Source organism: Pongo pygmaeus, chromosome 6 (assembly GCF_028885625.2).
Source record: "Pongo pygmaeus isolate AG05252 chromosome 6, NHGRI_mPonPyg2-v2.0_pri, whole genome shotgun sequence".
Lineage (NCBI taxonomy): Eukaryota > Metazoa > Chordata > Mammalia > Primates > Hominidae > Pongo > Pongo pygmaeus.
The window spans coordinates 57,522,477-57,550,166 of record NC_072379.2 but is presented as its reverse complement, the minus strand read 5'-3'; the positions used below and the strand labels follow the sequence as shown (position 1 = coordinate 57,550,166).

At 39.2% G+C, this 27,690-nt stretch overlaps 1 protein-coding gene across 1 annotated transcript in view; it reads right to left on the bottom strand.

The window, feature by feature from the left end:
• Positions 1–27,690, bottom strand: part of CPVL (carboxypeptidase vitellogenic like) — a 205,503-nt gene that overhangs the window by 174,209 nt on the left and 3,604 nt on the right. Inside the window, exon 2 of the mRNA XM_054494678.2 lies at positions 17,112–17,234. The gene's annotated coding sequence lies outside the window, so the exon portion shown is untranslated. The remainder of the gene's footprint in view (positions 1–17,111; positions 17,235–27,690) is intronic.

Genomic DNA, 27,690 nt, shown 5'->3' with positions numbered 1-27,690 from the left:
GTGCATGAGAGTTTTAGTTGCTCCATATCCTTCCCAACACTTATTGTGTCTTTTTGATTATCGCCATCATACTAGGTGTCAACTCACTGTGATTTAAACTTGAATTTTCCTAATGACTGATGATGTCCAGCATCTTTTTATGTGCTTATTTCCTGTTTGTACAGTTTCTTTTTTGTAAAATGTCTATTTGATTTTTGCACATTATTTTAATTAGGTTGTTTCTCTTATTAAGTTGTAAGGGTTTATTTTATAATATAAAATGCAAATCCTTTATAAAATATATATTTTGCAGATAATTTTGCCCAGATTTTGGCTTGCCTTTTCATTTCCTTTTTTTCATTTCATTTCATTTTTTTGAAGAGCAAAAGTGTTCAATTTTGGCCAGGCACAGTGGCTCACACCTATAATCCCAGCACTTCGGGGGGCTGAGGCAGGCAGATCACTTGAACTCAGAAGAGACCAGCCTGAGCAACATGGCGAAACCCCATCTCTACTAAAAATACAAAAATTAGCCAGGTGTGGGGGCACATGCCTGTAATCCCAGCATCCCTGGTGGCTGAGGCAGGAGAATCGCTTGAACCTGGGAGGCAGAGGTTGCAGTGAGCCGAGATCTCACCACTGCACTCCAGCCTGGGTGACAGAGCAAGACCTGTCTCAAAAAAAAAAAAAAAAAAAATATATATATATATATATATATATATAATTATTTCTTCACCAAGTTTCCCTTTGAAAGAGGTCAACTGAGATATATGTGTGGGGGTCTGTTTCTAAACTTTCTAGAGTGTTCCATTGATCTTTGTATAACTATCATTATGACAACACCACACTGTCTTGATTACCATAGCTCCACGATAAACCCTAAATATAAACTCAAGTGTATAGTGTAAGTTCTACAACTTTATTCTTTTTCAAATGTTTTTGACTATTCTACATCTTTTGAACTTCCATATAAATTTTAGAATCAGTTTGTCAATTTCTAAAAAACAAGCCTGCTGATATTTTTATTGGCATTGCATTTAATCTAAAGATCAGTGTGGGGAGAATAGATATCTAAATAATATAGTCTTTTGATTTATGGGCATGTATAGCTCATCTTTTCAATTATCTCAACAATGTTTTATGGTTTTTGATATAAAGGTCTTGCATAAGTTTTCTTCAAACCAATACTTAAGTTCATATTTTCTGCTATTTTAAATGGTATTTTTATTGCAATTTTGGATTGATCTTTACTACTGTATAGAAACAAAATTGATTCTTATATATTACTCTTTATCCTTTAACCTTGCTAAACTCACTGAATAGTTCCAATATTTTTGTGTGTGTAGGTTTCTTAGATTTTTTTTATATCACCTATACTGGTTCAAAGAATTTTCCACAGTCATGTTGTCTGTTAATAGAGACTGCTTTATGCCTTTCTTTTTAACCTGTATGCCTTTGTTATTTTTTTCTTTCATTAATACATTTGCCATAATCTTTGTTACAATGACGAATAGAAGTGATAGAATGGATATACTTGCACTGTTCTTAAATGAAAAGCATTCAGTCTTTCACCATTAGGTGAGGTGTTAACTGTAGGCTTTTCATAGCTGCCCTTTATGTGGTTGAATTTTCTTCTTTTCTTAGTTTGTTAAATTTTTTCATCATGAATAGATGTTGAATTTTTGTCATATGCTTTTCTGCATATATTGAGGTGGCCATATGGTGTTTCTTTTTAAGTGTATTAATATGGTGAATTACATGGGTTGATTTTCAAATGTTAAACCAACCTTGCATTCTTGAGATAAACCTTTTATTTGGTAAAATTTATGAACAGTGTTTGTCACTATGTTCACAGGGGACATGATTTGTAGATTTTCTTTTCTTGTAATATCTTTGGTTTTGGTATCAAGGTAATGCTGGCTTCATAGATTGAGTGGCAAAGTGGATTTTTGTTTGTCTGTTTGTTTGTTTTGAGACAGGGTCTCACTCTATGCCTAGGCTGGAGTGCAGTGGTGCAATATCAGCTCACTGTAGCCTTGATTTCCTGGGCTCAAGTGATCCTCCTGCCTCCCAAGTAGCTAGGACCACAGGTGTGTGCCACCACATCCAGTTTTTTTTGTTTTTGTTTTTGTAGAGGTGAGGTCTCACTATGTTGACCAAGCTAGTCTCAAACTCCTGGCCTCAATCCTCCCATCTCAACGTCTCAGAATGCTGGGATTACAGGCATGAGCTACTGCGCCCAACATAGATAGCAAAGTGTTTTATCCTCTTTGATTTTCTTGAAGTTTTGTGTAGAATTGATATTCTTTCTGATTTAAATGTCTGGTAGAATTAACCAGAGAAGCCATCTTGGCTTGATGTGTTTTCTGGGTTTTTTGTTTGTTTGTTTGTTTGTTTTATGGGGAGGTTTCTAACTATAATAGCTTTATAGTTGGAAGCCTTTAATAACTTTAATAGCTATTGAGCTATTCAGGTAATCTATGTCTTCTTGAGTGATCTCTGGCAGGTGGTTTCTTTCAAAGAATTTGTCCATTTTATCTAAGTTGTCAAATATTATGGCAAAAAAGTTGGTTGTAATATTTTCTTATACTTTTAGTATCTACAACTGTATTGGTGTCCTCTCTCTCATTTCTATAATTAATAATTTGTATCATTTATTTTTTTTCTTGATGAATCCAGCTAAAGGTTTATCACTCACTGATCTCAAAAAACCAGTTTTTTATTCCAATGATATTCTCTACTTTTTGTTTTTCTATTTCCTGTACCTTCTTGAACATTTGAAACATATTTATAATAGTTCTTTTAATGTCCCTTGACTACTAGTTCTACTATCTGTGTCATTTTTGTTCTGTTTCCATTGATTGATTTTTCTCCACAATATAAGATATATTTCTACGCTTTTTTGCATGCATAGAGTACATATATTATATATGTACAAGTTAAAGAATAATAACAAAGTGAACAATGTTTACAACTCCAAACAACTTGACAAAAAGAATATTATCAATACCTTAAATCTGTCCCTGGTAACATCCCTACCTTGATACACTCAAAGGTAACCACTATCTTGAATTTTGTGTTAAACTAACTTTTAATTATTTATTTTTGCTTAGGTATGTAATCCTAAAATAATATAGTAATTTTAACTTTTTTAGATCTTTGTCAAATACAATAATTCTAGGCTTACTTTTTTCATTCAATATGTTTCTGAAATTCAACCAGATAAACATGTGTCTGTTCATTCATATTCTATCCTAAATGGTATTTCATTAAATGAATATTCAAAAAATTATCTACTATCTGCGGACATGAGAGCTATTCCCAGTTTTTCTTTTTGCTTGTTTGATTCACTGGTACAAACAGTGCTTCTATGACCATATTTGAATATGTCTTTGGTGCACATATGCAAAAGTATTTCTAAAGTATATATCTTAGAGTGGTATTGCTGAGTTGAAGACTATATGAATTTTCAACTTTGCTAAATAACACTAAATTGTTTTTTAAAGTAGTGGTACCAATTTACTCTTCAGTCAAAAGTGTGTAAGTGTTTTTATTGCTCTACATCTTCACCAATATTTGGTTTTGTCAGACTATACAGTTTTGCCAATCTGATAGAAAAAACCTGGCATCTATGAAAGTCATTTGTTTTCCCTAAACATTTCCAGTTCTCTCTGCTTCCAAGCACATAGTAGAAGGAATTTCACTTCCTAAATCCTTGTTATGAGTGAGTTTGACTTGTACTGAATTGTGAAGGAATGTGTGCCAGTCCCTGGCTGGAGCAATTACTTACTGATGCAAAAACCTCCATGCTTTCCTTCCCTCTGACAAGGAGGCCTACAACATCGGAGATAACTGTTGTGTGACCCTGGGAACATGAGTGATCATAATGAACAGATGACTGACCTCAGTTCCCAGATGACCTAAACTGGACATTTATGTGAGTGAGAGGTAAAATTTTGTTGGTATGATTCTAGGGTGTTGGCGGCAACAATATTACCTAGCATATCATAACATACAGAATATCTCATTGTGGTTTTAATTTGCTTTTTCCTGCTTACTAATGAGACTGCACATCTTCTGATGTTTTGTCTGGCCATTTTTTTATTTCATAAAATGCTGGTTTATGTATTTATTTAAACCATCTTTCAATGGGTTTCTTTGTCTTTCTCTTATTGATTTCTAGAAGTTCTTTAGACATTTTGGATTCTCATCTTGTGTCAGCTTTGTTTCAATTCCATTACACAGTTTTTGGTTTTTCTTTTAATGGTTCTTAAATAAAACTTTTTATCTTAGAAAATTTCAAGCATACAAAATAGAATATTCTAATAAGCCTCCATGTAGCCATACCCAACTTCTATAATTATGGACTCATAGTCAATCTTTTTTGTATCTGTAATCTCTACCCATTCCTCCCACCCCTGGATTATTTTGAAGAAAATGCCAGACATCCTATAGTTTCATCTATGTATCTCTAAAGGTAAGAACTCTTTGCAATTTGGAGGTCCAGTGTTATGTGAGGGTCTCTGTTCCAATCCCCCAACCTGTATAGGCTGAAGGCTTTCCCTCTTGCCCCTCAAACCTCAGCTGTAGGCTTCCAGGGAGAGTTTGTGTCTCAGCTAATCAGATGGCTAAACACACTTAAAAACTATTTTTCCATTATATTATTAAAAGCACTAGAAGTAATTTAGTTTAGCATGTATTCATGTTGTTTAGACATGTACTACTAAGTATGTATTATGTGTGCATGATTTTTACATGTGTGTGTTTACCACTATCCATTTAATCTATAAGCTTCTAAGAGGTATGAACTATTTCTATTCGCCATGTTTTAAGTAATACCCAGCCCAATGTGATTCAAAAGTAAATGTATAATAAATTCTATTTGATGAAAATGAAAGTCCTGGTTATTAGAATATCATGAGGAAAATGGACTCAAATTGTGGTTTGATTTTCATAGGCAATTCTAATGGATATATAAGAAATTTATCTCACATAGAATAAAACATGGAATTTTCCCCATTTTATTCATTTCAGTTTTCTTTCTTTCATATTTATTCTAGGTGGTCTATGCATTGTATATTCAGTACTGTTTTTGAAAGGCATGTAACTCAAAATATATGGTTGTACTACGAATAAATGCACTATGCTGATATTACCATTGCAGAAGGTTCTGGGAAGAAGATTCTATTACTCAATCTCTTAAAATATATCATCCTATTGAGTTGCTTGTTCTAAGGCATTCATGTACAGTGTGCTCTTTTAGAGTATAACAATTCCATTTTCATACCCCTCTAAACACACCATTTTAATTATTTTTAAAAACTTACCATTAGTGATTTGTCCTATTTTGTTTATATAATAGAACAAATAAAAACATTTTATATAAATGTTTATATACAATAATGTTATGTTAAAAATAAATACAACTGTTTTGTTATTGTTATATTATCTTTCACTTAAACAAGAGGAAAGGGAGATTAAGTAGCTGACAGTGTACTGAAGAGTAACTGAAAAGACCAAAACAGGACCATTGGCTTTTTCTACCTATTCTTCTTTGGCTTCTGCCTTTTCATGTCCTATGTATGGCTGCCATCATGTGCCACTCTGTCTTTTCTTCTCAGGGCCTGCTTGACACATTTGATCCAGAAAAGCTTCTTCCTCCCTTCTGACCGCTGTTTGCTCAGTCAGAGCTGGTGTGCCTATAGATCTTCACACCCTTATTCCATGGCTACTTGGCAGGGATAAGATGTATATATATACATATATGTATATACAGGTTGCTGCTCTGTTGCTCAGGCTGGGGTGCAGTGGCGCCATCATAGCTCATTGCAGCCTTGAACCCCTGGGCTCAAGCGATCCTCCTGCCTCTGCCTCCTAAAGCACTGGAGTTACAGGTGTGAGCACCATGCCCAGTTGTGGTGTCCTTTTGATCCTTGTATTTGGCCTTCTTCACTAATCCAGTGCTCCCAGACTTCTAGCAGAAGCCCATTCTCTGGAGGTAAACTGCCAGGAATCCTATGGGATGGAGGGGGATTTCCTGAGCTCTTAAACCTGGTCCTAAGGTGCTTCCTTGGCTACTTTATGTTTAACAATAGATTTCTAGTGATACTGATGAAACTCTTCTTTTGTTTTAATATCTGACAAATTGCTTGCTAATCTTAATTACCAGAGCAACTCTAGGGAACAGTGAATCTTCAAACACAAGATTTTAATATGCTTTCCTTCATGTCAGTGTTCCTTTTATCCATACCTCTAGTAAAACATTGTTCCATTTGATGCCAAAGATTTGCCCTTTCTTTAATTAATTTTGAATACTGCACATGTTAGATTTTCCCCCATTATTCATATTTTCTCCAATTGTTCATCTGGGGACAAATTTAAGTAATTTGTACATGGGTTTTGTACATTCACTGAATATTTTGAAGAAAAATCAACCATTACATGACAAATGTATGTCTTCTAGAATTTTTATTTCTAAACTTCATGGAACACTTCTGTGTGACTTTCTGTAATATCTAATCTCAGGCAAAAATGACTTACTGTATTAGTCTGTTTTCACACTGCTGATAAAGACATACTCGTGACTGGGCAATTTGCAAAAGAAAGAGGTTTAATTGGACTTACAGTTCCATATGGCTGGGAGGGGGGCCTCACAATCATGGCGGAAGGCACGGAGGAGCAAGTCACATCTTATGCGGATGGCTGCAGGTAAAGAGAGAGCTTGTGCAGGAAAACTTCCCCTTATAGCAACTATCAGATCTCGTGAGACTTACTCACTATCACGAGAACAGCATGGGAAAGACCTACCCCCAAGTTTCAATTACCTCCCACGGGGTCCCTCTCGCAACATGTGGGAATTCAAGATGAGATTAGTGTGGGGACACAGCCAAACCATATCACTTACACTGCTCTATGACTCCGGTGATTTATTTCAAAACAACCGTTTATGAGATGTGTCAATTGAGATGGAAGGTGCTGGACATAATGAACTGCCTGTTTCCCCCCAGTTCTGACTCTTGCCTGCAGAGCCCTAACATTGCTTACATACGCACTGCTCTTTCACATGAAGGAACAGTGCAGACATCACCTAATACGCATCCTACTGCGTTCTTTCTGCCACATTCCCAGAAACCCCAAAGCTCTTTGGAGCACCCAGGGGATTTCACAGGTCTATAAAGAAGAACAATCTGTAAACTGGGCTTGGTGATTCTGTGGGGATACAAACCAACATAATACATATGTAATGGAATAAACTACAGCATTAGCCAGTTCAGAGTCTTCAAGCTGAGCTTGTTAGAAGGAGCGCCACACCTCAAGTAAACTAATAGGGTAGGGATCCCAGACGGAGAGGATTCTACCCAGAATCCTCCTCAATTCAGCCCCGAGCTTTTTTTCAAGGGCTTTCTTTGTACAGAGTTTAAGGTCAGAGACTTTTAACGTGGACCGGAAAGACAAACTCTAAAACCTTAAGAGGCACTATTAAATCAAATTCCACAAACTAAATACTTGTCCGGAGATGAACAATTCAGAGTATAGCAGTTGTTGCGGGCTAAATCCAAGCATATGACATAATTTAGAAATCTACCAGTGTGTCTCCAGAGAATGCATTTTCATTTTTCCATAATATAATACATGCCTATCAAATCCATCTAACATTATTGAATCCATCACTTTTTAAGAAATGAAGTTGTTGTAGCTGAAGCTTTCAAGCATGCCCTCATATATAGTTCTTACAAATGGACTTAAGAGCTGATTTGGAGGGAAGCCTCCAATTCCCATATGTTTGACTTTAAAGAACAATCCAGCTGTATCTGAAGTAATTGTCCTCCTCAACAGAGTGTGCAATGTAGGGTACAGTGGATGGTACACGGGAGAAAAAACTCACGGAATGGTGGAGACAGCCCCCTAGTCAGCCACATGGGCCAAATCAGATGTAGGGTCAGCAGTATCACGTTTATATGCTTGGATTACATTGCCACCTAGAGGGAACCCAGGAAGTATCTAGGTTTCCATATATGGGGAGATTCCTGCAATGATTCAGTCCTTTAATGGAGCATCTTACTGTAAATCATTAAAACAGCACCACCTACTCTCCAGCATCCGGCCCACTGAGTTCTTGAAAGCATGGTTGCTGTGGGCATCACGGGTGACTTCTGTTAGTTGATTGGTTGCATCCAATTGATCAACATTCTGCTCCAGGAACACTGTGACTTCTACACCTAGGCTCACCCTTGGTTATGATAGCATCAGTGTCTAAAGTTTTCTTAATATGCTATAACAATAATCTCTGTCTCATCTATCATCATGTTGCCACTCATTTATCATCCAAAAAAAAATTATTAAAAATAACCAAGTCTTCAGATTCAGGAAAACCATTGGAATCAATTTGATTTCCCTTGCAGTTGGAAAATGAATTTTAAATTATTCATGTTAACACCCTCCAGATAAATTGAATTTTTAGAGTATTTAGGAAAAGCTTAGTAAAGTCCATCTTTGACATTAACAGATTCCTTTTTTTAATATTAATTTCATATTAACCATTGCTTTTTGACATACAGTCATCTGACCAATGATTTCAAGAATCATTAATGTTAATTGGGAAAGAAGTAAAACCTTAACATTTTAATATTATAAAACTTTTTTTTTCAACTTCTGTTTCCAGCTATATGACTCACTAGATATCTGGAGAAGCTTTTCTGCCACTTAAAAATGCTGGATAAGGCCAAGTGTGGTGGCTCACCAGCGTTTTGGGAGGCCAAGGTGGGTGGATCACCTGAGGTTAGGAGTTCGAGACCAGCGTGGCCAACATGGCGAAAACCTGTTTCTACTAAAAATACAAAAATTAGCTGGGCGTGGTGGTGGGTGCCTGTAATCCCAGCCACTCAGGAGCCTGGGGCAGGAGAATAGCTTGAACCCAGGAGGCAGAGGTTGCAGTGAGCTGAGATTGCGCCACTGTACTCCAGCCTGGGCAACAGAGCAAGACTCTGTATCAAAAAAAAAAAAAAAAAGCTGGATGAGATAGTTTTTAAAAAAACATTTTTAAAAATGCACACCTAAGCTTATAGGAAAGTCAAGGAAATCTTCTAAGGCCAGAAAACTAAGCAGGAACCCAGAGAAAAAAGCCCTGTAGTTGGCATTGCCCTGAATGCATCTGCCAGGTGCTGGTAGCCTCCAGTGGGGGCCTAACTTTCTGCAGCCATATAATTTATCCTCCAGCCCACAGTGATTATGAAGTGAAAGGTGGTGCTATTAATAATACATGAGGATTTCTGCTCCTGCTTGGAATATAGAAAGCTACGAGAGAATGTCACCCCAATCGTAACAAGAAGAAAATGATGAACAGTGTACAATATTATAACTTCCTTTCCTTAAACTCATCAGAGACTTGAGGCCACAAGGCAACCAGGAAAGTAAACTTCAAAGGATAAAAAGCATCTCTAATGAGAGGCAGGATATGGAATTGTTGCACCTTTGGCAGAGTATGGGAGGAAGAGGGGGGTTGCCATGGAGTGAGTAAGAAGAAATATTTTTTGAAAAATAATGAATTCCTTACTTTGGCAGGCTGAGGCAGGCAGATCACTTGAGGTCAGGTGCCCAGCCTGTCCAACATGGTGAAACCCTGTCTCTACCAAAAAAAAAAAAAAAAAAAATTAGTCGAGTGTGGTGGTTCGTGCCTGTAATCCCATGTAATTCCATTTTACTTGGGGAGCTGAGGCACTAGAATTACTTGGACCTGGGAGGTGGAGGCTGCAGTGAGCTGAGATCACACCACTGCACTCCAGCCTGGGTGACAGAGTGAGACTGTCTCAAAAAAAAAAAAAAAAAAGAATTTCTAAAGACTGAGTATGCACTCATATCTCATATTAATTTAGAATAACTGAGAGGCCCAGACACAAGCAGAGTTCACACACACTCCCGAGCTTCTCTTCAAAGTCTCCATGGGGAAGAGGGGGTGCTCTTGAGGAAGACTAGGGCAGGGCAAAAGGCTAGAGAGACCCCCACTTTGGTGGCACAGGATGCAGGAGGAGGTGGCTGCCCCCACACTTTGATGCTCCTCTCATGGGAGCAAAAGCCTTAATTAAGCTGTCAGGAAGAAGCAGCAAGCCCTTGAGAAGCAAAGCCCTCTGACTCTGGAGGGGGGCCAGCAATCCCGTCTTTCCATATTTTGGTATGCAGGCACATATCTGCTTCTGGGGAAAGGATAGAAGCAAAAGCCATCAGTCCCTGAGGAGAGACAGTAAAGCTTTTCGAGGCCTGGAGGCCACACCAGTAGATAGCCAAGGTCTGCTTCACCCCCCAAAGGGACAGGAACCTGTCCAGACAAGGGACAGGTTGCTCAGCTGATTAGCCATGGGGGCACAAAGCAGGACGGAACATGGTAGAGAGTGGATTTGGAAGGGGCAGAAAGAAAATACCCAACACAATGATTAAAGAATTTTGAGAGTCCAGGTGCGGTGACTCACGTCTGTAATCCAGCACTTTGGGAGGCCGACGTGGGCGGATCACCTGAGGTCAGGAGTCCGAGATCAGCCTGGCCAACATGGTGAAACCCCATCTATGCTAAAGATACAAAATTAGCTGGGCACAGTGGCACACACATGTAATCCCAGCTACTTGGGAGGCTGAGGCAGGAGCGTTGCTTGAACCCGAGAGGTGGAGGTTGCAGTGAGCCAAGATTGTGCCATTGCACTCCAGCCTGGGCAAAAAAGAGCAAAACTCCATCACAAAAAAAAAAAAAAAAAAAAAGAATTTTTAGAGAGATACAGGAACAAGAAGCTAGAAGAGAGACACAAAATAACCAAACAAAATTCTATAAATGAAAAATATAAAAATTGTATTCATCTCAGTTGATAAGCAGCAGATTAGATAATGATATGGTTTGGCTGTGTCCCCACCCAAATCTCATCTTGAATTGTAGCTCCCATAATTCCCATATGTTGTGGGAGGGACCCAGTGGGAGATGATTCAATCTTTGGGGTGCTTCCCCCATACTGTTCTCATGGCAGTGAATAAGTCTCACGAGATGTGATGATTTCTTTTTCTTTTCTTTTTTTTTTTTTGAGACGGGGACTCTCTCTGTCGCCCAGGCTGGAGTGTAGTGGCACGATCTCTGCTCACTGCAGTCTCTGACTCCTGGGTTCAAGTGACTCTCCTGCCTCAGCCCCCTCAGTAGCTGGGATTACAGGCACATGCCACCACACCTGACTAATTTTTTGTATTTTCAGTAGAGAGGGGGTTTCACCATATTGGCAAGGCTGGTCTCAAACTCCAGACTTCAGGTTTTCTGCCCACCTCAGCCTCCCAAAGTGCTGAGATTACAGGTATGAGCCACCATGCCTGGCTGAGAGCTGATGATTTTATAAGGCATTTCCCCTTTCACTTGGCTCTCATTCTCTCTCTTGCCTGCCGCCATGTAAGACATTCCTTGCTCTTCCACCATGATTGTGAGGCCTCCCCAGCCATATGGAACTGTGAGTCAATTTTTCCTCTTATCTTTTAGATTACCAATCTTGAGTATGTCTTTATTAGCAGCATGAGAACAGACTAACACAGATAAATTGATTGATAGCCAACAGGAAGGAGAGTAGTAGAAGATAAGTTACCCAAGCAGAGCATAGGGAAAAAACCAAAACAAAAAACAGTGAAAAATATGAAAGAAGGGTTAGGAAGTATTGAGTGAGAAAGTCTAACATGTCTAATTCACTGACATTTTAGGACAGATTAGGCAATATTAAAAGAGATCATGACTGTTTTCCATAACTGAAAAAAAGACCAGCCAGGCACGGTGGCTCACACCTGTAATCCCAGCACTTTGGGAGGCCAAGGCGGGCAGATCATGAGGTCAGGAGATCGAGACCATCCTGACTAACACAGTGAAACCCTGTCTCTACTAAAAATACAAAAAATTAGCCAGGCGTGGTGGTGGGCGCCTGTAGTCCCAGCTACTCGGGAAGCTGAGGCAGGAGAATGGCGTGAACCCGGGAGGCGGAGCTTGCAGTGAGCCAAGATCGCGCCACTGCACTCAGCCTAGGCGACAGAGCGAGACTCCGTCTCAAGAGAAAAAAACAGATAAAAGAAAAAAAAGACCATGACTATTTATTTATTCTGACTACAAAGATCCAGAAGAGAAGTCAAGAAGGCCAATAGGTCCTGAGCAGGATAAATAAAAATAAAGTCACATTTAGATACACTATAGGAAAGCTTCAGATTCTCCCAAACAGAGAGGAAAAAGAAAAAAAATGCCAAAAAGAAATAATAACTAGATTACTAGTGGACTTCTTATTGGCAAGAAAACATGCCAGAACACAATGGGTATGTCTTTATTAGCAGTATGTCTCTTCAAATTGCTGAAGGAAATTAACTGTCAGCTTGAATCCTATACAAATCTAACTTTGATTCCAAAGGAAAGACAAAGTAAAGACATTTATAGACAAAAATTGAAAGGGATTACTACTAAGACACACTTACAAAGAAGCTTTAAAAGGGTATTTTTTAGGAAGAAAAAAGAATACAGAAGGAAGATCTAATATACAAGAAAGAATTTTGAGCCAAGAAAACGGGAAACTTCTGTTTAAACCTAAATTAACGTTGACAGTATAAAACAACAAATAATGGCTAACTTCTGGTGTTTAAAAAACGAGATTGAGCTGAAATACTAGAAGGAAGAGCATATAAATAGGAAGCCAGGAGGGAAAGGGAAAGCAACCTTGTGCTCTTTGATCATTGGTCAGAATGGTAAGAATATGGATAAACATTAGGCTTGGTTAGCTTATATGTTAAAATGCCTAGGTTAACTTCTAAATGAATAGAAACAGTGTTTATAACTTCCAAATAAATACAGAGAAAATGGGAATGAAAAAAATCATTTAATACAAAAGAAAGCAAGAAAGAGGGGAGAAAATATAGATGGAAGAGACAAATATAAAATAATTATCTCCTTAAGATAAAATATTTTTAGTTTAGTGAACATTGTCTTCTAGCACAGAGACACTAAAAAATTTATTCACTGGGAAACTTACTCCTTTCTAATCTTCAGATTGCTTAATTTATACCTATATAGGAGATCGTTTTCTTTTTCTTTTTTCTTTCTTTCTTTTTTTGTTATTTTGTTTTGTTTTGTTTTGAGACAGAGTCTCACTCTGTCATCCAGGCTGGAGTGCAGTGGTGCTATCTCTGCTCACTGCAACCTCCGCCTCCCGGGTTCAAGCAATTCTCCTGCTGCAATCTCCTGAGTAGCTGGGATTACAGATGCACACAACGCTGGGCTAATTTTTGTATTTTTAGTAGAGATGGGGTTTCTCCATGTTGGCCAGCCTGGTCTCAAACTCCTGACCTCAAGTCATCTGCCTGCCTTGGCCTCCCACAGTGCTGGGATTACAGGCATGACCCACCGTGCCTGGCCCCCCCACTTTTTTTTTTTAATTTACTGGCTTTTCCTCTGTCCCCTCATTTTTTCTCTCTCTCTTTTCCTTCTTCCATCTGTTTATCTATCTGTCCATCTATTAATATCTAGCTATTTATCTGTCTATCTGTCCATCCATCCATCTATGCAGTCATCCATCCATCCATCCACTTTACCATCTATACCCCAACCCTCTTTCCTTCTAAACACCTACCCATCTCATTATGCTCCCACCTATCTATCTGTTCTTTCATTCATTCACTTTATAACCAAAAACTTTTTTTGCAACCCAGACCTCTCTCCAAACCTTGCTACTTGACATCTCCTTAGACATTTCACAGGTGCCTCAAACTTCACATGTCCCAAACACAACCCTCGGTTCCATCCCCACACAAAGTTCCCCCTCCCCAAGCCTTCACCATCACAGCAAGTGGCACCACCAACCATTTAACTGCTCAGCTAAAAACCTAGGAGTCACCTTGATGGTTGTTTATCTCATGCCTCACATTCCATCATCAGCAAGTGTTGTCAGATTCTACCCTAAGTCTGGTGGTGTCTTGCCATCTCCACTGCTACTATCCTCTGTCCACACCATCAGCCTTTCTTTGAAACCACTGGAATAGTCACATAGTTACCGTGCACCCTGCTCTTCTTACTATCCTTTTCCATAGCTGCCAAAGTGATCTTTTCAGTAAGAATCAGAACATGTTATCCCCTTCCTAGAAGCTTCTGTGACTTCCCATTGTGTCTAGAAATAAACAGAAAATCTCCACTATGACCCACGTGGCTGCTAGGATCTGATATCTACTCAGCCTCTGACCTGGTCTTCCTCTGTGTGCGGTTTCATTCCTTTGACACGAGCTCCGCTGGCCGCCTTTCCTGTTCCTCTAACATGCCCAGCTCGTGTCTGACTCAGCCCTTTAAATCTGCTGTTCCCTCCTCCAGACCTGCAAGATCAAGTCTCTGCTGAAATGTCACATTCTCTGAGAGACGTTGCCTGACATGCTGTTTTATATTCATCTGAACACATTTTTCAGCATTTGAAGTTATCTTTTTAAAAAAAGCAGTTCACTGTCTGTGCCTCTTGAGGGCAGGGACTTTGTTTATTGTTATATTCTCAGGGTCTATACCTATGCCTGGATCATAGTAGGGGCTCAGTTATTGTTTGTTGAATGACTGTTTGGCATTAATTAATTAATTTCACAACTTGGAGTGGAATTAGCCATCTGCATTCATATGAAAAATGACTTAAATCCCTATGATATATGAAATTAAGGCAAATAATCAGCCAATAAAAATGCATTTGCCACAAATTTGACCAATCAAAGGTTAACTACTATGTAAAGAGTTATTACAAACTAATAAAAAGAACACTAACACACCAGTTAAGGGGCATTATAGTCCAGGCAGGACCCCACCTACCAGAGCTAACCAGCATTTGCACCTCCTCAGTCATGGTTTTGAGGTCTCCTGCCTCCTTAGGATTATAGGGGACCCAGCATCTCTCTTGGTGTCAGAAAACAGGAGGTGTTCCTCCAATATCGTGCTGACACACTTACAGTCCTCATGGACCCTTTGAAAACAGCCCCTCCATTTTCTTTTTGCCAAGCTTGGGCATAAGGCTTATTTGTGTTAGGCCATGCTGCCATCTTGGGAGAACCCTTCAGAAGGCTCCATCCCCTCACACAGCACTGCATGAGAGTGGGCATGGGATGCCATCCTTAAGAACCACCCCATCCCACTCCAAGTCATGAGGAAGAGTGCTCCCTTCACTCTTTGCTAGATCAGTTCTGCCTTCCTTCCCACACAGTGTCGGCCTTCCTCAGTCAGCCTTGTTGAAGAATAGACTCCTGAATGCTCTGCACAGAAACTCAGGCTGAAGTTTTGCAGTCTGAGAATTTTTTGACCACTCTCAGATGCTAGAAAACCCAGGAACCCAGACTCAACACAAATTCTTCAGGAGTGAGAAGGAAAAATTCTGACACTTGTCCTAAGTCTCCTTCATAAGCAAGAACAAGGCAGATGTTAGTAACACAAATGATTGTTATATATCCTTTGCCAAATAGAATTACTCTGATATATGTAAATAAATATTCTCCTTTTTCTAAGTAGAGAAACCATCAATAATTACCAGGTTTTTTATTTCTCAAATTACAAAATACTTAATAGCTATTCTATTTTATATCAATGCAAAACACAGGTAAGAACTGGACGTTTGTGGAGGGGCTATATAGCATTTACGAGGTTCATTTGTTTTCTTATACTTTGCAAAACTGAGTTAGTACATGTGAGGATTTATTTATTATTGCAAGCAAATCAACTTAAGTATTACAGACAAAAAATCTGATCACTGTCTTATTTTGAAAGCATTAAGATAACTTACATTGCTAAGCATTCTATTGATCTTTTGTTATTTGTCTTGTATTTTCAAATGATTATATTTCCCTGCAGACAGTGGAAATATCAATGAGAAATAAGATGTCCTTTCATCAATGATATAGGTTATTTCATTTCCAAATATTCACATATTATGCTTACATGTGTTTCATTCTTAATATTCCGAAGTCAATCTGTTCCCCAATAGTTTTTTTTATTAGAAAGGAAAATATTTCACATCAAACATTTTAATAATATTGTGAATCAAATTTAAAATATTTTTTAAATGTGATAATGTACCAATAGTGACATCTAGGCCAGGTGTGGTGGCTCACACCTGTAATCCCAGCACTTTGGGAGGCTGAGGCGGGCAGATCACGAGGTCAGAACAGATTGAGACCATCCTGACTAATACGGTGAAACCCCATCTCTGCCAAAAATACAAAAAATTAGCCAGGCGTGGTGGCACATGCCTGTAGTCCCAGCTACTCAGGAGGCTGAGGCAGGAGAATCGCTTGAACCTAGGAGACGGAGGTTGCAGTGAGCCGAGATCGTGCCACTGCACTGGGCGACAGAGCGACAGAGCGACAGAGCGAGACTCCATCTCAAAAAAAAAAAAAAAAGTCATCTAAATTGATATAAAAATGACTTAAATCTGTATAAATCAAATTAAGGCAAATGATGAACCAATAAAAATACCTTTGCCACAAATTTGACCAATTAAATATTATAATTACTATGTAAAGAGTTATTACAAACTAATAAGAAGAACACTAACACACTAATTAAGGGGCACTAGAGTCCAATGATTAAGAGCTCAGGCTCTGGAGTTAGAGCTGGGTTCAAATCCAGGCCCTGTCACATTCTGTGTGATGTTGGACAAGACTCGTATCATCCATATACCTCTTGGAGTTCTAATTTGTAATACGGAGATAATAAGCATGACTGCTTGCAGTGTAATTGAAAACAGTACGTAAGATCATACATAAACAACTCTTGGTACCAATTAGTGGTACTCAATACTTACTATTATTTTGCCAAAAGATATGAATAGGCAGTTTGCAAAAGAAGAAATACAAATGACTAGTAGACATAAGCAAAGAGTTAATCTACCTAGTAATCAGTTAGATACAAATGAATACAGCAATGGGAGGCCATTTTTTCCTAGGGAATTTGTGTTTTAAAATATATTCTAATTCTCAGTCATGATATATGTGGTGAGTTCTGGAATGAATATAAATTCAGACAATTTTTCCAGAAGGCAGCTTGGCAATTTTTATCTAGTCCTTTAAACATTTTCATAGCCTTTGACCAAGGCTTCAGCTATTGCTCTACTCCAGCAGGCGTTACTCACATTGTAGTTTGAACTGGGGTTCCTGGCAGCAACATTTATATAGAATACACTGTGTTTGGTGGCTCCTAGGGTTGTGCAGCTGGTGCCCCTGCCACTGACGTGTTCAACTTACAGCAATCAAGCCTAAGAAAATAAACAGAAAGGCACATATAGATTTATGTGTAAGGATGTTTGTCCAAGAGTAATTCAAAAAAAGCCAAAAACTGTGAAACAACCTAAATTTCAATCAATGGAGGAATAACAACATGAATTATTGTAGATTAATAGAAAGGAATTTTATATTGCCATTAAAAGTCACATTAGGAATCTATAATAACACAGGAAATAATCGTACAAGTTCATTCCAAAAGGAAAGTAGCTTTATTATGGCCTCCAACTAGAAAAGTAAAATGTATTCATTTTAAAAATTACACAATCTAGAAAAACTAAAGGAGACACTAATGATCTTAACATTCCAAAATAGACATTTTTTATATAGGTCCTAACAAACTTTTTTCCACATGAATGTTCATATTGCTATGTAATGCAGACTGCAAAAATCAGGCTGCTAAACTGCTAATTCCTAAGGAGGGGAAAAGTACCAAAGTATTTATTCATGGTGGAGGGAATATGGATGATTTCTTTTTCGTTTTACTTATCTCTTTTTTGCCTCTAACATGTCTACAGTAAGCATGGATTACTTTATAAGCAAAACATCTTAAATAACATAAATGCTGTAAATGACTTTTTCTTACTAAAATTATGACTATTTCTTTCAGTGCTCTGAAAGATGGAATATTTTTTTAAAAGATAATATTCCTTTTGCAAAATGAGAACTAACACTCATTAATCATTGTGCCGTCTTCCTCTTAATGAAAACCTGCAAATGCATATGCAAATGAACTGAACTTCTATTATAAGATGGTGACAGGATGCTCTACAGAAGAGAAGGTAATGATAGAGTTTGAAAAATAGGATCGCAGAGGAAGGTTAGCAGTGGTGGAATCTTTCTATTCAATGCCTTAAAAGAGTTGTATTAATCTGATAGTGTTCCACCTACCAATAATGAAATAAGATCATAAGCAGCATTAAAAAACAAAAGCTCCTCATTGTGACATGACACATAGAGTGTAGCAGAATAGGGCTATGGGGACCCAGATCAAAAGGAAAACGTAGAAAGTTGTAATATTCTTCAGACATTTTCATAAGTCCTGCCAGATCATCCTATTTAACTACTTGACAAGTTTAGTCTGTATTACCCACATTAAACCTCCTAGAGTATTTTTATCCAATATCATACATTTGGATCAAAACTTTAAAATATCAATTCAATGTTCAAATGCTTTGTCTACACAATTACATACACTCATGTCTAAAAATACAAATTGAGTAAACCCAATGTCCCTCAAGATTGTTAGCATTCAGCAGACAAAGATTTAATGTCAAAAGAGGGTCTGAAGCATTAAGGTTCTTAAATATAACTGTCCCAAGGAGAATTGGAGGTAGGCTTATAGGAAATTAAATTCCTTGGACAGGGTAGATGAAAATAGAGACAGCATCCTATTGTGTTAATCCCGTTTCTGCCCTTTCGTGTGGAAAATCATGACAGCCTGCTGCCTTTAAATGGCTTGAGAATCCAGAACAAAGATAAACACTCAGCTGGATTCTACATTTTTGAAATTCTATTACAGGAAAGATTCTTGGGTTAAAGAAGGGATATATGAAAACAGCAAAGCACCATCGCTGCCCTCCAGAATCTTCCTATTGTATGAGACAGGTACGAAGGCAACTGGAAAACACGGCAGACTTTTTTTTTTTTTTGAGACGGAGTTTCGCTTTTGTTGCCTAGGGTGGAGTGCAACGGCGCAATCTTGGCTCATCGTAACCTCCGCCTCCCAGATTCAAGTGATTCTCCTGCCTCAGCTTCCTGAGTAGCTGGGGTTACAGGCATGTGCCAACATGCCTGGCTAATTTTGTATTTTCAGTAGAGACAGGGTTTCTCCATGTTGGTCAGGCTGGTCTCGAACTCCCGATCTCAGGTGATCTGCCTGCCTTGGCCTCCCAAGTGCTGGGATTACAGGTGTAAGCCACCGTGCCTGGCCTTTTTTTTTTTTTTTTTTTCGAGACAGGGTCTTGCTCTGTTGCCCAGGCCGGAGTGAGGTGGCATGATCTCAGCTCACTGCAACTTTTGTCTCTTGGGTTCAAACAATTCTCATGCCTCAGCCTCCCAAGTAGCTGGGTTTACAAGTGTGCACCACCACAGCTGGCTAACTTTTGTATTTCTAGTAGAGACAGGGTTTCACCATGTTGGCCAGGCTGGTCTCAAACTTCTGGCCTCAAGTGGTCTGCTGGTCTCGGCCTCCCAAAGTACTAGGATTACAGGCGTGAGCCACCACACCTGGCCCAGAATTTTTTAAGTGCTGAATTGGTGGCATTCTCTAGAGAAAGAGAACCAATAAGAGAGAGATATATAGAAGATATATGTATAGGATATATGATATATGTAGATTAGATATAGATTAATAGGAGATACATATACAGTCAGCTCTCCATATTTGTAGATTCCACACCCATGCATTCAACCAACCAAAAATGTTAGAAAAAACAATAAAAATTACAATACAAGAAGTCAAAATAATACAAATAAAAAACAGTGGAGCATAACAACGAGTTACATAGCATTTACATAGTATAGGTATTGTAAGTAATCTAGAGATGATTCAAAGTATACAGGAGGCTATGCATAGGTTATCTGCAAATACTACACTATTTTATATAAGACACTTGGGCATATGCAGATTTTGATATCTGAGTGGGGGTTCTGGATCCAATCTCCCACGGATACCAAAGGACTACTAACTGTACAGGAGATACAGATAGATAGATAGATAGATAGATAGATAGATAGATAGATAGATAGATAAAAGAGATATTTATAGAAGAAATATATATAGGAGATATACATATACAATCTACATATAAGATATATAGTGGATATATATTTAGGAATATTATATATGGTATATCTCATATCTCATACATCTATATATCTCATATATATCTTTATATGAGAAAATATATGACTATATGAGATATACAGATAGGAGAGATTTAGTATATGCAATTGGCTCACTGATGGAGTGAGTCCCAGATCTGCAGGATGACTTGGCATGTAAGAGACCCAGGAGAGCTGATGTATAGTTCCTGTCAAGAGAGCAGGCTGGAACCCCAGGAAGAGCCAATGTCTCAGTTTGAATCTGAAGGCAGGAAAACAGCTGATGATCAGTACAAAGGCCATCAGGAGAGTTTTCTCTTACTCTCAAGGGAGGGTCAGCCTTTCTGTTTTCTCCAGGCCTTCAACTGATGTGATGGGGCCCATCTACGTACTGGGGGACAATCTGCGTTACTCGGTGTTCTGATTTAAATGTTAACTTCATTCAAAGACTCACAGAAACACCCAGAAATAATGTTTGACCACATACCAGGGCACCCCACAGCCCAATCAAGTTGATGCATAAAATTAAGCATCACGCCTGAGTTAACCACTGTAAACATTGTGGTTGACTTAATTTTTCACCCTTTCAATGCCAGCCCTGAGGAATGGGAGTTTATGTGGATAAGGACACAAATCTTTGGGTATAAAGAGTCAGCTAAAATACTTTTGCCTCTCTGTTGCTGCTACCATTGAGAGTGGATGGTAAGTGCATTCATCTGTGATACCACCCCTTTCTGTCCAAGCTGAGGGTTTTATTTTCATATATTCAGAACACATAAGAAGTTGTGAGATATTTTTTCTCCAAACCAATTTTTCTAGCTGTGGTGTGAAGTATTTCTCAGGCATAAACATCACCTTTCAACCCCATCTGAACTGAAAATCCCATTTCTAATCTTCTTTATGATTGAGAAATGATAGAGTGGATTTGCTGGAAAACATCTGCCTCACTGACAGCTGGCTGTTCTTGTGGGAGTGACCCTAAAGTAAGTGCCTATTGTTTATGCTTATTCATTGAGAAGTATATTTTAAAGATCATAACATGGATCAAAATTTGAAGAAGAATTGCCCCACATTGACTGAGAAAATTTCATGCTAATGTTAGATTTTATTCTATTTTCTCATATCATGATGTCTGTGGTTACATGATCTTGATAAGAATTTGATTCCCTCTCTTTCCTTCATGACCAGAGACAATTCTGGCAAAAACATGGAGCAACATTAGCTCTTACCATTTCCAGCCAAACTCTTCAACAATATAATCTGTTCTCTGAATCTCATTTATCTTATCAAACCTTAGCAGCATATCAAAATCACCTGGGAATTAAAAAAAAGGCTGATGTTTGGTTTCTACCTTCCGCCACCCTCAGATTCTGATTTGGTTATTCTGGAGCGTGATCTTGGCATTGGGATTTCTAAAAGCCTTCTGAGTGATTCTCATATATACCCCAAGTTGCAAACCATCGCCCTAAGACCTTTATTATTCAAAATTATTCACATCACCTCCAAGCTTGTTGGAAATTCAGGGGCCTGCCCCTGGATGTGAATCTGCATTTTAGCAAGACCAATATGTAGATATATTAAAGGTTGCACAGCCCTGTCCTATGTGTTGGTCCCTCCTTGGAATTAGATTTAGCTTTTAGGGATAGGGAAACTCACCCATGTGAAAATCGTTATTTTATTTAATTCCTTCAGTTCCCCAGAGGTGATCAAATTATGGCAGATGCTCACTGTATTGTTTGAGTAAGTTTAAGAAGTAAAAGTTCTAACTATGGAACTCTGAGCAACTGGAAGTTGAACAGGATGGAGTTTTTGATTAGGGAATAATTTTGATCCCTTGAAATCCCTGCACTCAGGCAAATGACTTCTTAGTCTCCCTGTACTATGCCTGTCCTTGCCAGGGCCCTTGGGGTCAGGAGTACAAGTCCTGTGAGTTCCCTGGAGCCTGGCCTGCCCTAAAGTTTATGTTTTGGGCAAAAAAAAAAAAAAAATGACAGTATAATTCTAGGTTCAAATTGAAAAACATAAGTAGGCCATGCGTGTTGGCTCACGCCTGTACCAGCAATTTGGGAGGCCAAGGTGGATAGATTACTTGGGCCCAGGAGTCTGAGACAAGTTTGGACAACATTGCAAAACCCTGTCTCCACTAAAAATTTTAAAAAGCAGCCACGTGCCTGTAGTCCCAGCTGCTTGGGAGGCTGAGGAGGGAGGACGGATTAAGCCCAGGAGGTAGAGCCTGCAGCAGTGAGCTGTGATCGCATCACTGTATTGCAGCCTGGGTGACAGAGATGAAAGGAAAGGAAAGGAAAGAAAGAAAGGGAGGAAGGAAGGAAGAGAGGGAGGAAGGGAGGGAGGGACAGGGAGAGAAGGAAGGAAAAATAAAAATAAAAACATGAGTATTCAAGCAAAGAACATGTATTTTAAAGACTTCTCAACTGACTAAAGTCTCAAACAGGAAAATACTTACCATAACAGCAGGCTGAAATTTCAAGTAAAAGCTAAAGGGTAATTTTTTTTTTTTTAGTGTGTATTGGAATGAATCAGCCAAAGGTGGGTTCAAATTAATGCCTGTAACCTTGATAAATTACTTACCCTAATTTTTTGTTTTCTTAACCAAAAAGAGCAGGGATGATAATATCTACAGCTGGAGTTGTTGAGCATTTTAATTAAGATATTATATAAGTTTTCTAGCCTCAGTTTCCCCAAATGGAAAATGAGGATAACAATTCTCACTTCAGGATTGTTATGGGTATATGATAATGTATACAAAGTGTTTAGCATGATCCTGGCACATAGTAAATGATTACTTAAGGAGAGTGACTTTTCTATATCACTAATGGCAGAAAGCATGGTGAGAGTGGTCATAATAGTTGCAGCAGTACTAGTGGTCATCAAATGTTGGTTTCCACTTCTTCATCTTATAGGGGTCAAATTTGGCAGAGAGCTTAAGTAATCTGTCTATACTTTTATTGAAATCTACTTTGAAATTCCACCAGGTTTCTCACCCAATGGGACTGGGTGGGGAAATGTCCAGATGTAAGACATTATCATCTAGTGGTGTGTGTGTGTGTGGGTGTGTCTGTGTGTGTGTGTGTGTGTGTGTGACAGAGAGAGAGAACTGGAGAGAGAAAGAGAGCACTTGAGTATACTCTGTTATATTATACATGCCACTTCCTAAAGATTCTGATGTATGGCCAGGCGCGGTGGCTCACGCCTGTAATCCCAGCACTTTGGGAGGCCGAGGTGGGCGGATCACCTGAGGTCAGCAGTTTGAGACCAGCCTGGCCAACATGGAGAAACCCCGTCTCTACTAAAAATACAAAAATTAGCTGGGCGTGGTGGTGTAATCCCATCTGTAATCCCAGCTACTTGGGAGGCTGAGGAAGGAGAATCGCTTGAACCAGGGAGGCAGAGGTTGCAATGAGCCGAGATTGCACTATTGCACTTCAGCCTGGGCAACAAGAGCAAGACTCCCTCTCAAAAAATAAAAATAAAAAATAAAAAAAGATCTTGATGTATTGTCAACATCCACTCTCTCACCAGGAGTTAATACACAGTTAAAAACTACCTGCTGTGCAGAATATAATTGAGTGCCAATAACATTATTGTTGGGCATACATTCATTTACATAAATATGAGGTATATTATTATCTCCATTTTACCTGATGAGGAGACTGAGAATGTGAAAGTTTATTTGTCCAGGGTCACCAATGTATCTGTAGCTAAATTAGGATTTGAACTCAGATTTATCTTCGAAGCCCAGGCCTGGCTCATATGTCTTAATATACTCGCATACAGGTGATGTAACATGGGAGTGGTAGGGAGAGATGAAAATTACTTTTGCATCAGACCTTAATTCTCACAGATTACTCCAGAAAAGCAGATGTAAGCATGCTATACTTTGTTCTAAGGAACAGAGGCCACCTAGAATTCCTAACTGGACTTCTACGCTTTAGACACTATATTACATCTATCACTTCATTCCATCATCACAAAGTCTGTAAATAGGGATTATTAACCCGTTTTAGAGATCAAGAATATAAGATTAAATAATTTGCTCAGGGTCACACAGCTAATAAATGATGAGCTAGGATTGAAGCCCAGGTCTTTTTGACTCCATAAATACATATTAAACTTTCCTGGAATCATTTTTCATGCTTTGTTTTACAGACAATCTGGAATATTTGTAAAAGGCCAAAATATGTTTTCTGTATCAGAATATTGGCTCAGATATTGTGTCTGTTAGCTTTCCTTCAATGCCCATTTACTCTCCCTTTTTCTTTTCTTTTTTTTTTTTTTTTTAAAGAGGATTTCTGTTTTGTTATTGAACCTACAGTTGCTACAGGGAAAGAAATGAAAATATTGATTCAGATTTTCTTGGGGAGTGAAGGCAGAGGACATTCAGAGTACAGGATCTGCTCAGTTCCCTGGGCTGACAAGCTAAAACTGTGGATAAGAAAATGCCAGCTGTCTAGAAATAGTCTTTGAGGCTTGATTTTGGACGTTTTGTTAAAAACAACAACAACAACAAAACTGCTGAAAAGAAAGTCGTCACCAGCATGGATAATACCTATAATTCCCAAACAGAAATCATTTCTATAGCTATTTTAAAAATTTGTCCCAGTTGAAATGTAAATGTCACAGGAAGGAGTCAAGGTTGTTTTGTAGGATCCCCCACAGCAAGGATATAGTTTTCCTCATACTTTTTTTTTTTTTTTTTTTTTTTGAGACAGAATCCTGCTCTGTCGCCCAAGCTGGAGTACAGTGGCACAATCTCAGCTCACTGCAACCTCCGCCTCCCGGGTTCAAGCAATTCTCCTGTCTCAGCCTCCCGAGTAGCCGACATTACAGGCGCACACCATCACGCCTGGCTAATTTTTATATTTTTAGTAGAGATGGGGTTTCACCATGTTGGCCAGGCTGGTCTCGAACTCCTGACCTCAAATGATCTGCCCACCTCAGCCTCCCAAAGTGCTGGGATTACAGGCGTGAGCCACCGTGCCCAGCCAGTTTCCCTCATATCTTTATTCCCCAGGCCTTGTATACTCCCTGGCACAGAATGAGTGCTTAGTCAACATGACTGAGTGAATTAATGAATGCTTGAATAAATGAACAGGTAGTAGAGAATGAATATACTGGATATCGTTATGAAAGCAAATTTTCATAGAAAAAGAGCATAAAGCCATAGGAACCCCCTAGAAGACACGAAAAACAAACTCACTCCCTGCTTTTGCCCAGAGCAGGCTTACAGCTGGCTTCGCTTTAGTTTATCCTAGATTTCTCTTAGGACATTGAGGACAGAAAAGATGTTTGTAACCTAAAATGTCAGGGAACAAAGCCAGAAGGTGCAACATGCAGAAGAAAACATATTCAATGAGTTTCTGAATGTTATCCTGTTTTTCTCTTCAAACAGAAAGAAAAACTCTCTCTCTCTCTGCCCCCCACCCCCCACACTCCCCCTCTCCCTCTCTGTCTTTCCAGTCAAAGAGACTGTAGCTGATGGCATGCCTTAAGTGTCTGCATGTGCCGATCTGATCCGCCCAAGCTAAGTGGCCAAATAGGATACTCCAGGCAATACCCCTGAGCACCTCTCCAGCTCAGTGAGAAAGACGATGCAGGAATACCTGTGCCTGCGTCGTGTGCCGCCACTAGGGGTCCCCAGCAGCAGGCGATGTGAACTGGGAATTGGGTAGCAGAGGCGGCCTCCCTTTGTCTGCACCCCAGGTGTGGACTCCTCTTTGTTCAGAGGCAGGGCCGCTACCTGCGGCGTCTGAGCTGCCTGCTCGTTAACCCATCCTGGGCCGTCTGTGCACCTCCTGAGGAAACAGCGGGTTTCTCAGCTCCTGCCCCTAGTGACGCCTGCTTCAGAAGAGCCAATGCGTTCTCTTTCTGAGGACTAGGTGTCTTTGTATTTCAAATAAGGCTTAAACTACAGAGCGAAATATTTCTCACTACAGCAAAAGAGCATTTTGATGTTGAGAAATTGATGGCAAAAGGACCACTTTCAGGGTACGGTACAGTATTTGCCATAAAATATTTAAAGCTAGTTGACGAATAGCCCTGCTATTCTCCTGTGAATGCAGACCACTGGATTAATCTTGGAAGTAAGGAATACAGTATTTCATTCTGTGTTTAGCACAGGGAAAGGGAATGACCTTCACTAAGAAACACCCCAGAGTGCCTGCAGTAAGGGAGCACAGCTCCTGCTATGACAGCCACATTTACCCTGCAGTGCTTTCTTGTCTGCTTTTAAACTTCAAAAGAATGGTGAAACAAAATAAACAAATTACACCACCATAAGAGCTACCCTGCAAACAATAAATCATGTGAGTTGTAACAGCGGGTGATGGAGGGTGGGGTGGGGATTGCAAATATTTACTCCATCAAGATTTTATTCTTATGTTTCACCGTTTCAGTCTTTTTTGTTCACAGCAAAGGTAGTATCCTTACATGACCATCAAGTTCTTTTTTTGCTGCAGATGTGTTACTCATTGTCTTGTAGCTCAGTGGTCACAGCTACTAACGTGGAAAGTAACTGGCATACAAGAGAACCATTTACAGATGTCCTTAATTTGCTCATTTACTCAATGAGTAAACAATTGAACAACATCCACCGAGCACCTATTGTATGCAAAGTGTGGTAGACAATACAGGGGCTGGGCAAACAAGGATCCTGCCCCCACCATGCTTTTTTTTTTTTTTTTTTTTTCTGAGACAGGGCCTCACTTTGTCTCCCAGGCTGGGGTGCAGTGGCATCATCATAGCTCACTGCATTCTTGAACTTCTGGACTCAAGCAATTCTCCCCCCTCAGCCACCCAAGTAGCTAGGACTACAGGTTTACTACAACGTCTGGCTAATTTATTTTTAATGTTTTTAGAGATGAGGTCTCATGTTGCTCAGGATGGTCTCAAACTTCTGGCCTCAAGGGATCGTCCCACCTCAACTTACTGAGTCACTGGGATTATAGGCATGAGCCACCAGGCCAAGCCCACTATTAATGGACTAAGGAAATGAAATATATACCAAAAGTACCATTAAAATAAGACAGAGCACGAGATCTGCCCATTGAGAGGTACACTAGATGGACTAGAGAAATCCAACAGAAGAAGAGTTATTTTCTGCCTTGGGAATCAGGGAAAACTTTCCAGAGAAGGGGCATTCTGGTTGAGCCCTTTTGGTGTGTAGGATGGGAAGCAGGAAGGAATGGCAGAATCCAGTGCTGCTAGCCCCAAGGGCATAGGCCACCATGAAAGAAGGTTGCCTTTGTGAAAGGGGGGAACAGAGATTACATTGGAAATGTAAGTTTGGAAGGCTTTCAATGCCAGGTGAAAGCTAAGTTAAAACAAAATGATAATTTTTATTCTTAAGAAGACCACATTATCCACAAGACTCCTTTTACCCCATAAGTCTTTTAATATTTGAAGAAAAAAGGCAGAAATGTCTTTTAAAATTCTACTTTCCAAGCACTTAAGATTTCTGTAGCACCAATATTCTCCTTTCCACTGGCAAATAGGTATTACCTAGAACTAAGGCAACACATAAATGAATAAAATAGATGATAACTTTTTCATTGTTTCATTTGGAGAAATGCTTTAGAAAGTCCACAA